A 4,830-nucleotide genomic window follows, 5' to 3' on the forward strand; every position below is an offset into this window, starting at 1 on the left:
GTCTTCATGTGGCTCCTCCAGTTCCCAGGGCTGCATCAGGATAGGTCCATGTGACTTCTTTTCAGGGGTGTCTTGCAGGAAGTCAGCCTTGTCAGTAGAGAATCGCCAAGGGAGTTGACAGAGCGAGCAACTCTCCTGCCTCCAGGGAGGAAATCCAGGAATTCCCAGAATTCTCAGGAGAAGGCCATGCTCACATAGAGGCCTCATTGCTTATATCTTGATTAACAGGCCACACTCCACCCCTTCACTCATAATCCTCTCAAATTGACACCAGATTATGTAACTACCACCCTACTTTAAAAAATATTTTCTACTTTCTTTTTGATCGAGACTTTTCTGTTTTACTTTGTTTTGTTGTTAGTTTTCTGTTTGTTCATTTTGCATGTTTTCCTGTACATGAAATCCAGGATAGGTAAATCTATAAAGACAGTAAACTGGATTAATGGTTACTTAGGGGTATGGCAGGGGAGGTTGGGGGTGGGCATTGGGAGCTAGTAACAATGAGTACAAGAAAGAAGAAAATGTTCTCCAATGTGGTGATGAAGAAGACTCTCCCTGATCTGATTGAGCTACTGAACCGTATGATATGTGAATTATGTACCAACAAACTTAAAAAAAAAAAAAGTGCTAGGAAACTTTGTGTTGAGCTAAATGTTTGCTTTAAAGATACAAGCAAGCTTCATTTGTGCACACCAGCAGGATCCTTCTTCCATCAGACTTCTGAACCCCTCAGGTCTGTTTGCTGAAAGGGTGAAGCTGCCCACCTTGTTGGCTTCTGTTTTGTTTACTCAGAAACCATTGGCTGTGGAAACCAAAACACCCCCGACACGTGGCAACCCTGTAGGACAGAGCAGAATGGCCCCTGCATAGTTTCCAAGGCAGTAAGCCCTCACAGCCACAGACACCACAGCTCCCTCCGCCCCTCCCTCCTCGGCAGAGCTGTGGGCGTGTCCAAACCACCCACCTTTGGATACCAGCTTGGCGTTTAACCAGCGCAACACCAGGGCTCCTTTCCTGACTGTAGATTCCAAATCATGGATGGTCCCATAGCTTTTCCTTGACTGTCATCTACGGAAGCATTCTGCCAGGCCTTTCTGCTGTGCCACTTGGTGGGTTCAATTGCCAAACTTTGCCTTTCACAGTTGAAAACACACTTTGTGCCACCTAAGACCTTTCCATATGCGTTTAGGACCTCTCTGTCCTGTTTTTTCCCCTTGACTCCTAATGGGACTCTAAGCATAGGGAACCTTCCTTCCATGTTTCTGGTTTTGAACCAATGATGTAGTTAAGCTTTCCTTCAAATACCTCCAAACTGAGCTGTCTTCCAGCTTCTGGGTCTTTCCCGCTGGGTGAAAGGTGGCCTTGCCAGTCATCAGAGGTGCCTATCGGTGGGGTGCACAAGCACAGGGTCTCAGGGTCTCGCCATCTGTAGTCAAGATGCACGTGGACAAGCAGTGGACCTCTGTATCCCTGTATCTGGAGAGAACAGCTGTGGGCTGTGGAAGGTTGACCAGAGGTGGCCACTTCTGTGGGTTTTTCAATTAGAAGGGAAAATGATTCCAAGAGTTATTTGACTCTCTGATTTAAAAATTCACTGATTCTCAGTCTAACCTGTGACGTGAACTTTCTCAGGGATTCAGGGCCTAAAAGCAGTTATTCTCTGGTCCCTAGAACCACCCCCGACCACCACCCCACCTCTTTCTCACTGCTTCAAGCCCATTTAAGTGAAAAAGAGCAGGCAATTTGGCCTGGCTTTCTGTATGCTACCACATCCTGTTTTCAGATGAATGAGCTCATTTGGTGGAAATTTACCAAAGGAAATCATTTAATTTTGGAAAGTACCAAAAATTTATCTTTACTCACTACACTTGGTTTTGGGGGGCTCTCAAAGCCGAGGGAGCCTCACCTGAAGCCCTCTGAGCGCTCAGGGATGGTGAGGCTGCAGAGACCGAAAGCCAGAGGCCCAAGAGGTTGCCGAACTCTTGACTCAGAAAGGAAATGAAACCCTTTGGAGACCACTCATCTCTACCAAGTAGGTTTTTCCCCCCTAAATATAAACTTAAAAAGAAAAGTGGTTCATCCTGGTGAAGCTTAAGATTTGGGGTTTGGCCTGGGGCTCTGATGGAGGAACGAGAAGCCCGGTTGGAGAGTTGGTAACGCTTGCACCTCGGAATCTCTTCTCCCCATCCAGATCCATCTCATTCCCAGAGGCCCCGTGCTGCTCAATCCCCCAGCTGTCAGATCTTCAACCTTGAAGTTTCCTGCCTGCCCCAGAGCCTTTGAGCTTGTACTGCCAGCAGGGAGCTAAGGACCAAGTGGCCAAGAGGATTCTGGGTCATTAAGATTGGTGAACCATTCTGCATTGACAACAGCAGGGCACAAGGTAGGTCCCCCGGATGTGGCCTTTAAGTGGGTAACCACTTTCTGGCCTGCCCTGTTTCCTAGCATCCATCCCAAGATTCAGAATCAAAAGATGGGAGTAACTGACAAGTCAAGCTCTGGCAGGCAAGCGTGAGGCACCAGGTGGACAGTCTTGTGGGTTCCCTCTCCCTGCCTTAGTTTCAAATCTGCAATGACACGCGAGGAGTCGAGTGACTTGTTGCATCCTGTTTGTATTTTTCCTGTCACTACCAGTTGTTTTGGGGGAGAAAAGAGAAAGTGAATGCCCACTTTAAGTAATAGCTCAAGAAATAATCGTTCATAGAGTAAAACAAAACCCAAACTCAGAAAATTACCTTCAAGATCATAGAACACATTACGTTTTATAAACTTTTAAGTGGCTATAGGAATCTTTGGGGGACACTCTTTCCCATGGAACCTTAATATGTAAACTAGAGAGAAGCAGAGATGCTCTGCTGAACAGGGAGGGTTCCACGAACTGTTCTTCCCCCACCCCAATCTCCTGGGCTCTGGGGCCACAGTTTGAAAATCACTGACCTAAGGTAACCTTCTCAGGTCTCAGTTGTGGAAAATGGAATTCTCTCGGTGGCTTGCTCTGTGGCAGTTCCAGCCCGTTCAACCCTTTCTCTGGTGACTGTATTTTAACATGTACTATAGTTCAGCACCCGGCAGCCTAGTGTTGGGGAGGGAAAGATTGTACTGGGCGGGGGTCGTTAGGCCTGGCTTGGGGTGTGGGGGCAGGCAGAGCCTGAAGGTCTGGAGGACTGAGACCCATGGCTGTGGTAAACAGAAAAAGAACCCTGCCTATAAGAACGACGGCCTTTCATTTACATCAGGCACTGCTCTAATCCAAGTACGTCACGTGAGTTGTGCTGTTGAATGCGTAGGGTGAGAGAATGGTTCTCTATTTTCCAGATGAGAAAAGTAAGGCGTTAAAAGAGTTAAGTGACTCGGTCAAGGTCAGACTCATTGCCAAGGCATCGATCCTGACTCATAGTGTTCTTATAGGACACAGAGAACTGCCCCCACAGCGTTTCCAAAGCTGTAACCTTTACAAAAGCAGACACATCTTTGTGCTGTGAAGGGACTGGGAGGTTTGAGCCGCTGACCTTTTTGACTGAGCAGGGAAACACCATCAGGACTTTGGTCAAAGTCAGTGTCAGTAACTGTTAGTGCTGGGAGGGGAAGAACATTCACGCCACGTTTTGCGCCGTTTTTCTACTTGTTCAGCACAGCTGGGATTTCGCTTGGTTCCAACTTGCGATCACCAGCACTAGAATGGACACACTCTCTCTATTTAATTAGAACACATACAATAACAAATATGCAATTACACACACGTATATACAGGCTTTATTTCCTCCCAGCTCTGGAGGCTAAGCGACGCATCAGGGTCTTGAGCATGCTTATTCCCTCCTTGTAGGTAGCTATGGGTGTTCCTGGCTCCCTTGGCATTCCTTGTAGATGATGTTCACACGGCACCTGGACTCTGTCAGACCAGGAAGTGAGGTCTTTTAAAGACTTAATGTTGCTCTTTGTGTTTCTCCCATTTGGTCCGGGACCTTCTGTGGTCTCCGTCAGCGCGGTCAGCAGTGATGACCGAATACCTTCTAGTTCTTTGGTCTCAAGTGGCTGCTCGAGGGCTCTCTTAGAGCTTTGGACTAATTGTTTCTGCGCGTCTTTGATTTTCTTCCCTCTTCTCTACACTGCTCGGAGAGAAACTCATAGACCATCAGGCACAAGACTTTTGAAAGCATGATCCTCAGAAATCTCTGAGAGAGGCTGCCAACCTCTGCTTTGACAGCACAGAACACCTTCTAAGGATGAAAGCTTACGTGACAGCCATATTTGTAAACGGCATTGGATTCAGCAAGATCGTCTCCCATTGATGAAGGGCGAGGCCCGCACTCAATGGGACCCTCGGGTATGGTTTGAAAACCGTCCAATGTAACTTGAATCCCTTCTCTTGCTACCCAAGTCAAGTGCTTGCCTGGCTTGAATCCAAAATGAAATGGGTTCTTCATTACCTCCTTGGGCAACATGTTCCATATTAGGCAGCCCTGAATGGGACCAAGCTCTTCCTTGGGTCCAGATGAATTCTGCTTTTCTGGGAACGTGGCTGATGGGTCTCAGTCCTCTCTGGTGGTGACTGGACTTGCGGTCTGTCTCTTTCTTCTCGGCTGTCTAAGATCTGACAACAGGGTCCTTCCTTTCTCCGCTGTGCCCATGCTAAACAATCCCAGCCCCTGCGAATGTTCTTCCTACGACACGGTTTCTAATCCCTCCTGCATCCTGTCATCCTTTTCCTTTTACCCCACGTGTTTTTACTGGACACCTGTAATGTGTTTCTCTAGTTCTTTCCATTGATTACGGAAGACCAAAGAAGAATCAGTGCGTTTGCATCATGCTGCTGGTGAGAGGACTACGAAC

Source organism: Echinops telfairi, unplaced genomic scaffold, assembly GCF_000313985.2.
Source record: "Echinops telfairi isolate 266 unplaced genomic scaffold, ASM31398v2 ScPeMD7_7410;HRSCAF=8448, whole genome shotgun sequence".
Classification (NCBI taxonomy): domain Eukaryota; kingdom Metazoa; phylum Chordata; class Mammalia; order Afrosoricida; family Tenrecidae; genus Echinops; species Echinops telfairi.